Below are 12,062 nucleotides of genomic sequence, written 5' to 3'. Positions count from 1 at the left end.
CAGTGAGGCAGTCTGGTGTTTGCATTGAGTCAGTTGACATCTCGCTTACAGACATCGTGTTTACATTGTGTGTGCTTGCTTCCCGTTTACGAGGGGGCATAGTTTGATTTCGTGAGGTTATCTCTTATGACCTTGTTCCTTAATAATTTGTTGTTGATCTTGGTACCTTGCTTGGTTGTCTGTCATCTCGATTGTCCTTCCATTCCATTCCTGTTTGTTCGCAGCCGCTCCAGTCGATACCACCACATTTTCATTAGCGGTAACCCATGGCATTCCTGTTGCGGTTACAACAGGTGGCAATGTTTATTTTCACATCCACTGGGTGTTTAGTGTAAGGGAACCATCACATCCAGCATACTGACTACTGGAGAGACTGGGAAAATCTTCTTTCTTCTGGTATGTTCTCATTTACTTACATTCTTATCAGTTATATTCATCAAGTTCACAGTAGAATAATTTATTTGTTCTTTGAAATTTTGTAAATATTTTATCCTTTACAGCTGGGTAAAGTTGTTGTTTGGCTACAATGTTTATTCTCACTTCAACAGGTTTTCAGTGGAAATGAGACACCACATGTACCATACTTACAGATTTTTTAAAATTGATAAATCGGCTTTGTTTAGGTATGTCCTTACTTTGTATTGTATTTTTGATAGTCATATCCCTATGTACACCAAGAACAATGTATTTGCAATACAAAACATAGTAAATGTTCTTTCCTCACAGCAGGGAGATTCCATTGTATGGGTGCAATGTTTATTTTCCCATCGACTGTGTTTTGGTGAAGGGAACCACCACATCCATCATACTGACTACTGGAGATAACTGGAAAATCTTCTTTCTTCTGGTATGTTCTTCTTTTGCTTGGCATTCTTATCAGTTACATTCTTCCAGTCCACAGTGGAAAAATGTATTTGATTTGTGAAATGTTCAAAATTTTTTACATTACAGCAGGGTGATGTGGTTGTGTGGCTAAGTTGATTATTCTCTCTTGAATGGGTTTTGTGGTGGTAATGACATACCACATTCACCTTACTAACTAACAGATTATCAGAGCTTGATAAACAAGCCTTGATGAATTCTTCTCTGGTTATCAGCCGAGTGGTGGCATCATCTTGTCGCAACGTTTCAATGAGTTTCATACTTCTGGCGAAGTGACGCGATGCTGTGTTCTGCATATCTATATAGCTGCTTGGCTGTCATCCACTACTGCAGGCCGGCCAATCACGTTCTTCCGGCAGGGAGTACCGCGTGGGTATTAGTGGGGGCAGGGGCTGCGGCGCTGCCCAGTATCTACACCAGGTGGCTATCCAATCTGTCTGCGGATGCCACTGCCTTCAGATCAGAGTGTTCCTGATGTATTTTGTCAATTGTGGGATTCCAAGGTGCACTGAGCTGAAAACCGCTACCCCTGTTTACTAAATTGTTGTGCAGATGTATGTCCACTGCCTCTTTGAAGATCGAGCCCCAGAAACTGTTGGTGCTGCACAGCTTCTTCGAAGGTGTGTCCCTTGATAATGCTATGTTTTGCTACTGCAGACTTGTTTGTCTGTCCTAGTCATAGATTTCTGATGTATCATTGTATCTACCCGATATATTCCATCCCACATTCGCACTCAATACTGTAAATGCGCAGTGTCTGCAACCCCAGCTGGTCTTTGGTTGAGCCAAGAATATCTTTGACTTTTTTGGTGCACGAAAGACGGTCATTAGTTCGTGCTTCTTTAATATTTTTATGATCTTGGCTGTTGGCAGTCCAGCAAACGGCAGAAACGCCACACGTTTTGCTTCATCTTCTTCTTGTTTCTCCTCCCGCCTCTTGTCTGCATGCAAGGTGTATCTTATTTGTGTCTCAGTGTAGCTCTTAAAGAAGGTTTCTCGCAGATGTGCTAACTCACGCGGCAAACTCTCACTGTCGCAGATCGACCAGGTTCTTTGTACTAAGGTGTTCATTACTGTGTTACATTTTGCTGGATGGTGGCAACTCCAAGTATTGAGATATAAGTCCATGTGCATCTTCTTCCTGTAGACCGAATGTCCCAATGTACTGTCCGGATTGTTCCTAATCAAAATATCCAAGAAGGGAAGGCAGCCATTCTCTTCTACTTCCATGCTAAATTTGATGCTATCATTTACGTCACTGAGATGGTGTAGGAACTCCTATAGTTTTTTCTTGCAATGGGGCCACACTACAAAAGTGTCATCTACATATCTGTAGAACACCTTTGGTTTATGGCAGCTGGTGTTCAATGCCACATTTTCGAAGTGCTCCATGCACAAGTTGGCATACCTGGGGATAGGGGGGGGAACCCATGGCAACACCATCTGTTTGTTGATAGAATTTCCCACTACATTTGAAGTACATTGTGGTTAACACAAGATAAAAGAGTCTGAGTGTGTCCTCATCGAAGTGATCGAGTAGAGCTAAGGAATCATCCAGAGGCACACGGGTGAAAACAGAAGTGACATCAAAGCCAGCTAGTAGATCCTTCTCATCCAGGCGTAACCCTTGGAGTACCTTAACAAATTCGGTCGAGCTCTTGACATGGGGAGGGCAATGACCCACGAGTGGTTTTAACAGGTGTGCTAGGTGCTTGGCTACACCATACATCAGAGAATTCATGGTGTTCAATATAGGATGTAGTGGGACATTCTCCTTACGGATCTTTCGGAGGGCATACTGTTGTGGTGGAGCCGGTGCCCGAGGGTAAAGCTTCCTGATGGTGTTTCTGTCAAGTCCACAGCTATTGAGAAGATCAATGGTCTTGCCTGTAACAGAAGCAGTTGTGTCTTTCCCCACTTCTTTGTATGCTGGATCTTGTAGTAAGATGTAGATCTTCTACCAGTAATCTTCTGACTTCCGTAGGAATGTCGCATTCCTTTTGTCTGGTGCTAAGACCGCTATACCCTTGTCATCACGTAGGTTCATCAGTGCTTTGTGCTCTTCTGCTGTAATGTTGTTCTTAGGCATTCTTGCTTTCTCAAGTACCCTGCTGGTCTCCCTCCTCACTTCCTCGGCTGATCTCAGCGGGAGTCCACATGTGGCTTACTCGACATATAGATATACAGAACAAAGCACCCTGACACTTCACCAGAAAATGATGGGTATGAAACTCATTGAAACATTGCGACAAGACAACGCCACCACTCGGCTGATAACGCAAGAAGAATGCATCAGTGGAATACGCCAAGAAAGACTGCAATCGCATAAATATGCTTTGTTTAGGAATGTCCTTCCTTTGCATTATAGTTTACATATTCATATCCCAATGTTCACTATGAAGAAAATATTTCTCTCCTTGAAGCAGGGAAATTACATTGTATGTCTGCAATATTTTTTTTCTATCAACTGGGTTTTTGGTGGAAAGGAACCACCAAATCCAGCATAATGCCTATGGGAATGACTAGGAAAATCTTCTTTCTATTGGTATATCTTTATAATGAGACACCACATGTACAATATTAACCAACAGATATTCCGAACTTGTAAATCTTCTTAATTAGGTATGTCCTTCCATTGCTTTATATTGTTATAAGTCGTATCAGTATGTTCACAAAGAAAAATTTATTTGCTTGACATGATGTTGTAAATCTATCTATCCTCACAGAAGCAAGATTACATTGCATGGGTGCAATGTTTATTATGCCATAGAATGAGATTTTGGTGAAAGGGAACCACCACATCCAGCATACTGAACACGGGAGATACTGGGAAAGTCTTCTTTTTTTGGTATGTCCTTCTTTTGAATTATAATCATATCAGTTATATTCATCAAGTTCACAGTGGAATATTTTATTTGAATTGTGAAATGTGGGAAGGTTTTGTTCTTTACAGCAGAGTTATCATGTTGTATGGCAATAGAGTTTATTCACCATTCAATGTGTTTTTGGTTCAAATAAGACATAATGTGCACCTTACCAACTAACAGATTCTAGGATCTTAATAAATACATTTTTAGGTATGTCTTTCATTTACTTTATATGTTTAAAAATCATGTCAGAATGGTCACTAAGAACAGTCACTGTACATTACAAAATGTAGTAAATCTTACTTTCCCCACAACAGGGAGATTCCACTGTACTGGTGCAATGTTTATTTTCCCATCGTCTGGAAATCTGGTGGAAGGGAACCAAAATATGCAGCATACTGACTATGGGAGATACTAGAAAGCCTTCTTTCTTTTGGTATGTCCTTCTATTAAATTTTATTCTTGTCAGATATATTTTTAAAGTTCACAGTTGAATAGTTCATCGAACTGCAAAATGTTGTAATGTTTTATTTCTTTATAGCCGGGTGATGTGCTTGTTTTGCTACAAATATTGTTCTCCATTCAATAATGTTTTATGCAAGTGAGACATGGTGTGCACCTTACCATCTTACAGACCTTCGGATCTTAATAAATATACTTTTTAGGTATGTCATTCATTTACTTTATATATTTATAAATCATATCACAATTGTCGTTAAGGACAATCAATGTATATTACAATATGTAGTAAATCTTTATTTCCTCACAGTAGGGAGATTCCATTCTACGGGTGCAATGTTCATTTTCCCACCGACTTGCAACCTGGTGGAAGGGAAACACCACAACCAGCATAATGGGTGTGGGAGATACTAGCTACCCTTCTTTCTTTTGGTATATCCTTCTTTAAAATTCAATTCTTTTCTGATATATCTCTCAAATTCACAGTTTACTAGTTTTTTCGAATTACCAATTGTAGTAAAGTTTTTTTTTCTTTACAGCAATGTGATGTGGTTGTTTAGTACAATTGAGACATAACATGCTCCTTACAAAGTTACAGATTTCTGATCTTAATAAATATACTTTTTTAGATGTTCTTAATTTACTTTATATATTTGTTATACATATAAAAGGATCACTAAGAAGGATTAATGTACACTACAGTATGTAGTAAATCTTGATTTTATCACAGCAGTGAGCTTCCATTGTACAGGTGCAATGTTTATTTCCCGATCTACTGCGAATCTGGTGGAAGGGAACCACCAGAACCAGCATAATGAGTGTGGGAGATACTAGCTAGCCTTCTTTCTTTTGGTATGTCCTTTTTTTAAATTTTATTCTTATCAGATATATTTCTTAAGTTCACAGTTTACTAGTTTATTGTAATTGCAAAATGTAGTAAGTTTTGTTCTATATAGCAGGTTGATGTTGTTGTGTGGCTACAAAGATTACTCTCCATTCAATGTGTTTTTGGTGAAAGTGAGACACAATGTGCACCTTACCAAATAACAGATCTTCTGATCTTAATAAATATACTTTTTTTAAGTTGTATTGTTGTTGTTCTTGTTGTGGTCTTCAGTCCTGAGACTGGTTTGATACAGCTCGCCATGCTACTCTATACTGTGCAAGCTTCTTCATCTCCCAGTACCTACTGCAACCTACATTCTTCTGAATCTGCTTAGTGTATTTATCTCTTGGTCTCCCTCTACGATTTTTACCCTCCACGGTGCCCTCAAATGCTAAATTTGTGATCCCTTGATGCCTCAAAATATGTCCTACCAACCGATCCCTCTATATACTTCGACCTTTCTGATTTCCCTTCTTTGCTTAAGACTGGGTTTCCATCTGAGCTCTTGATATTCATACAAGTGGCACTCTTTTCTCCAAAGGTCTCTTTCATTTTCCTGTAGCCAGTGTCTATCTTACCCCTAGTGATACAAGCCTCTACATCCTTACATTTGCCCTCTAGCCATCCCTGCTTAGCCATTTTGCACTTCCTGTCGATCTCATTTTTGAGACGTTTCTATTCCTTTTTGCCTGCTTCACTTACTGCATTTTTTTACTTTCTTCTTTCATCAATTAAATTCAGTATCGCTTCTGTTACCCAAGGATTTCTACTAGCCATCATCTTTTTACCTACTTGATCCTCTGCTGCTTTCACTACTTCATCCCTCAGAGCTACCCATTCTTCATCTACTGTATTTCTTTCCCCCATTCCTGTCAATTGTTCCCTTATGCTCTCCCTGAAACTGTACAACCTCTGGTTTAGTCAGTTTATCCAGGTCCCATCTCCTTAAATTCCCACCTTTTTGCAGTTTCTTCAGTTTTAATCTACAGTTCATAACTAATAGATTGTGGTCAGAGTCCACATCTGCCCCTGGAAATGTCTTACAATTTAAAACCTGGTTCCTAAATCTCTGCCTTACCATTATATAACCCATCTGAAACCTGTCAGTATCTCCAGGCTTCTTCCATGTATACAACCTTCTTTTATGATTCTTGAACCAAGTGTTAGCTATGATTAAGTTATGCTCTGTGCAAAATTCTACCAGACGGCTTCCTCTTTCATTTCTCACACCCAATCCATATTCACCCACTATGTTTACTTCTCTCCCTTTCCCTACTGTCGAATTCCAGTCATCCATGACTATTAAATTTTCGTCTCTTCACTACGTGAATAATATCTTTTATCTCATTATAGATTTCATCAATTTCTTCATCATCTGCAGAGCTAGTTGGCATATGAACTTGTACTACCGTAGTAGGCATGGGGTTTGTCTCTATCTTGGCCACAATAATGCATTCACTATACTGTTTGTAGTAGCTTACCCGCACTCCTATTTTTTTTATTCATTATTAAACCTACTCCTGCATTACCACTATTTGATTTTGTATTTACAAACCTGTATTCACCTGACCAAAAGTCGTGTTCCTCCTGCCACCGAACTTCACTGATTCCCACTGTATCTAACTTTAACCTATCCATTTCCCTCTTTAAATTTTCTAACCTATCTGCCTGGTTAAGGGATCTGACATTCCATGTTCCGATCCGTAGAACGCCAGTTTTCTTTCTCCTGATAATGACGTCCTCTTGAGTAGTCCCCATTTAGACATCCAAATGGGGGACTATTTTACCTCTGGAATATTTTACCCAGGAGGACGCCATCATCATTTAACCATACAGTACAGCTGCATGCCCTCAGGAAAAATTATGGCTGTAGTTTCCCCTTGCTTTCAGCCGTTTGCAGTACCAGAACAGCAAGGCCGTTTTGGTTAATGTTACAAGGCCAGATCAGTCAATCATCCAGACTGTTGCCCCTGCAACTACTGAAAAGTCTGCTGCCCCTCTTCAGGAACCACACGTATGTCTGGCCTCTCAACATATACCCTTCTGTTGTGGTTGCACCTACACCTATCTGTATCACTGAGGCATGCAGGCCTCCCCACTAACAGCTAGGTCCATGGTTCATAGGGGGGGGGGGACTAGTATGTCCTTCATTTACTCTATATATTTACAAACCATATCAAAATGATTTACTAGGAACAATCAAAGTACATTTCAATATGTAGTAAAGCTTTATTTCCTTACAGCAGGGAGATTCCATTGTACGGATGCAATGTTTATTCTCCCATCAACTGGGAATCTTAGATTACATTAGTTTTCTCGATCCATAGATCCATGCTGAGGAGATCCTCATGGATGTGGATCATGTCAAATATTTTTTATATTTTTTTATTTTATTTAAAGCTGAAATAACAATACTAATAGTGTGAGTATATACAAAACATCATTTGTTTCTATTAAAAAATTTGTCAATGGAGTTGAAAGAGTTGGCCACTATTAAATCTTTCAGGCTCGTTTTAAACTGATCCTTATTTGTAACTAAATTTTTTATTTTTGCTGGCAAATTATTGAACATGAGTGTTCCTGAGTAGTGGACCCCTTTTTGTACTAAAGTAAGTGATTTTAAGACTTTGTGCAGATCATTTTTGTTTTTGGTATTTTATGTATGAACTGAGTTGTTTGTTGGAAAAAAGAGATAAATTATTTAAGACAAATTTCATTAAAGAGTAAATATACAGAGAGGCAGTAGCCTTTGACAAATCACAGAAAATACCTGCAACTCATAATTTGCTATTTAATGAATTAAGTACATTTTCGCTGTAGGTGTAAATAGCCTTCTCGATTTCAGAACCCTTCAGAAATCCAAAGTGTGTTCTTGATTATATGTTATTTGTGGTCAGATGGTTGAGAAGCTGCCTATACATTACTTTTTCTAAAATTTTTGAGAATGCTGGCAAAAGTGAAATCAGTCTGTAGTTTGATGGTATCTCTTTATCCCCACTCTTGAATAGAGGCTTAAAATCTACATCTTTTAGCCAATCAGGAAATGTCCCAGTTATAATAGACTGGTTACACAACTAACTTAGAATTGTACTAAACTCACAAGAACATGCCTTAATTAACTTTGTTGATATGAATAGATTATAATTTCCTGTGGGTGCTTGGTAAATAGTCACTATTATATAGGATCTGTTATGGAACGCTACATCTGTTGCACATACTTCTAGATGCTGCTTTAAATATAATTTATTAATGTCATTATTCTTGAATTTATGGCAGTTTTTAATGAATGTGGCAACTCCTACTCCATCCATATCTACTCTGCAGAAGTAGAAAGCTAGCATAAATCCTGAAATCTGGTGGAAGCTAACCAACACTTGCAGCGTACTGAATATGTGAGATACTAGAAACCCTTCATCCTTTTCGTTTGCCCTTTTTTTTAATTTTATTCTTATCAGATATATTTCTCAAGTTCACAGTTGAATAGTTTATTCGAATTGCAAAACGTAGTAAAGTTTTTTTCTTTACAGCAGGGTGATGTGGTTGTGTGGCTACAAAGGTTACTCTCCATTCAATGTGTTTTGGTTGCAAATGACCCTCAACGTGCACCTACCAACTAACAGATCTTCGAATTGTAATAAATATACTTTTTGTAAGAATTTCCTTCATTTACTTTATATATTTACATATCATATCAAAATGGTCACAAAGAACAATCAATGTACATTACAATATGTAGTAAATCTTTATTTTCTCACAGCAGGGAGATTCCATTGTACGGGTGATATGTTTATTTTTCCATCAACTGGGAATCTGGTGGAAAGGAACCACCACATGCAGCATACGGTCTATGGGAGGTACTAGAAAGCCTTCCTTCTTTTGGTGTGTCCTTATTTTAAATTTTATTCTAATCTGATATATATCTCAAGTTCGCAGTTGAATGATTTATTCGGGTTGCGAAATGTAGTAAAGTTTTTGTTCCTTACAGCAGGTTTTATGTGAGTGAGTTAGTGCAAAAATTATTCTCCATTCAATGTGTTTTTTGCGCAAATGTGCCACATAGTTGTAATGTAATGGACTACTGAAACCATCGATACAATCCACTGGCGAGCTACGCGTTGCTGTGAATCGACATGAAAGAACAATTATATATAAAATTACAGTGAACTTTAATTACGTGAACATAGACAGAAATATTATCGCTCTATTATAAAAACTAATAATTTTCAGGACAATAATATTATGTATTGCTGCAGAACTATTTGGGAACTGTATTCAATTTTCGTACTGTTTTCATAAGTGTATAAGTGAGATGTAAAAAATATGTATGCTCAATTCATGTTGGCACACCTGCGTACTATGAAAGGTCGTGGATTGTTGAGGCAGAAACAGTTACGTTATAAACAGTATCAGTCACGTAGCATACTACAAACCCAAGGACCCATTGTAGTAACAATTACATCAAATCCAGAAGTTACCCCTAGACAACGAGTATTCATGGTGAGGTAATTAAATTATTTCATGTTCGTACTGTGAAGTTACCTTCTCTTTGTCAAATATTTCTCTTATGCTCTGTTAATAGAGTGAACAGACTGACGGGGACTTGTGGTCCACTATTGAAACCAGGAAGACCTCACAGGTTTTTAAACACGTGTCATAATTTGATATAAAATAATTGATGATATTTAATATTTGTTCCCCGGACGAGAGAGGTACAATACATATGGGAACACTCTGTCCGGGATTCAAATTGCATTGTTCGAACTGATACTTGTTCTATGTTCACAGATAACAATAGGTACAGTAACAGTAAATCGGCCAATAAAGAGGAAGAGGAAAAGGAATTCAATGAAGAAGGCAAATAACATATCTTAAAGTACGGAAACAATTAAGCAACAACAAAATTAGGCCTACACTTTACGGCGGACGCAAGACCACGCGGGAAACAAGGTAAGTGCATATATTGATTTGTTCATATTGTTGACTGTTTTAGACGTATTTTGTGGGTTAATAAGTTTAAAAATCTCTTGCTTTAAAATGGCGATAACGGAGGATATTACAAACAATCTTGTCGGGGTGAGGGGGGGGGGGGGGGGGGGTTGGCAAATTCGAATGCAAGTGGCGAGCTTAGTACCAGTACAGGAATAGAGAACACATTATCAAAAAATGTCGTTGAAGAATTAGATACATCCACGATGCTGCGATTACTTTTAAAACAAAATTCTGAATTGAAGAACGTAATTGAAAATAAAGTGTCTCGAATTGTTAGAAAATTCAAAATGTGTAGAAGAAAAACTTTTGAAAGAAAATAGCCAAGTGGCTCAGAAATTCTAAAAAGTAAGTGAAGGTATCAGATCTGACATGGAATTAATGAAAATCAATTTAGAAGAACGTGCAAATAAGATTGAGGATAGGGTGTCGACGTAGAAGATACGCTCAATAAAGTCAAACTAACGATCAAACGGGAAGCGGAAGAAACCGCGAAAAATTTCGAAGTATTTGCAAATGAAAGGAAAATTAAATAGGGGGGAAATGATTACCGGAATTGAGTTGCATATGAAAAATTGCTGTGGCAAACTGTCAATGCTTGAAAACAATGTTGTGGAAAAAGTAAAGACTGTTGGGAATGATGTAGTGTTGTAACGCTGTAATTAAAGACAATGAGCATGAGGTAGTACGATTAAAGCAACAACTGAGATTCGGGACAATTTAGTCATGAAATCGGTGGCGACTTCATTTAACGGATTTTGGCCAGGTGTTGTGCGTAATTTTCCAGGGATCAGAAAATTACACCCGGTTGACTTGATTATGAATTGTAGTGACAATTTTCGTATGGAATGAAAGAATGGAAATTATCGAAGTAATTATAATAGGAACAATCAAAATTATCAGCAAAATCGACATAACTGTCAGGAAAATTCCAATACTCAAGACAAGGGCAAACGGAGACGAAATGAGAACAGGGCAAGAAATAATTATGGGTGAAACGGGAATAGACAATGGGAAAATTCAGAGAAAGGACAAGATGGGATTTTGCAAGGGTGGTTAAACTATGAGCCATCCCGATGAGGGCCTGTCAGTTTGGGACGAACAGATATAACTTCAGAAATCAGGCTATTAGAAACCAAAGTAGGCATATAGATACTAATTACGGAAGAAGACAGGTGATTATACAAGTAGGGCACCGGATGTTGTAAGAGAGCATTTGATAATCAATTTTGGCACCAAATAAGTGATAGGGGGACAAGCAAAGATAATTGTAGACACATTAGTATTAGGAATCGTGGGGATATAACGAAGAATTTGTTTATGGAGAAAGAAAATGGTATCTGATGCGGGGGGCTGTTGCTATGTTAATAATGCTAATGATACCTATGATAATTATGGAATTAATGTATTGTGATAAAATTGTAGTAAATTGTGATCTGAATTACGTGGAGGCTTCTGTGACTGAGAATTAGAAAAAAGTGCAGAACAATAGAGTTGTAGAATTAGGAAGCAGATTGTGTTGATGATGTGGGAGATAATGTTTGATAATGTTGAAGTGGTTGATGGTAGGGAAGTTGAGTCATGTGTTGAGGTATTGAAGGATTCTGAGGAAAAGGCTGTTGATGGTTTAGAAGTAGGTGCTTCTTTTTATTGAAATTCTTATCAGTTTAATTCATCATATTCACAGTGGAATAATTTATTTAAATTGCAATATATGGTTAAATATTTGTTGTTTAGTGCAGGGTCACCTGGTTGTATGGCCACAAAGCAGATTCTCCATTCAATGGGTTTTTGTGCATATGGGACTTCACATGCACCTTACTGAATAACGGTTGTTCGGAATGTGAAAAATCTTCTTGTTTAGGTATCTCCTTCATTTGCTTTATACATTTAAAAATCTTATTCCAATGGTCACTAAAAATAATCAATGTGCTGCACAAATTGTGGTACATGTTTCTTCCCTCTCAGCAGAAAGATTCCGT

This window comes from Schistocerca cancellata, chromosome 11 (genome assembly GCF_023864275.1).
Source record: "Schistocerca cancellata isolate TAMUIC-IGC-003103 chromosome 11, iqSchCanc2.1, whole genome shotgun sequence".
In the NCBI taxonomy this organism is placed as follows: domain Eukaryota; kingdom Metazoa; phylum Arthropoda; class Insecta; order Orthoptera; family Acrididae; genus Schistocerca; species Schistocerca cancellata.
Note: the sequence above shows the minus strand (reverse complement) of the source record.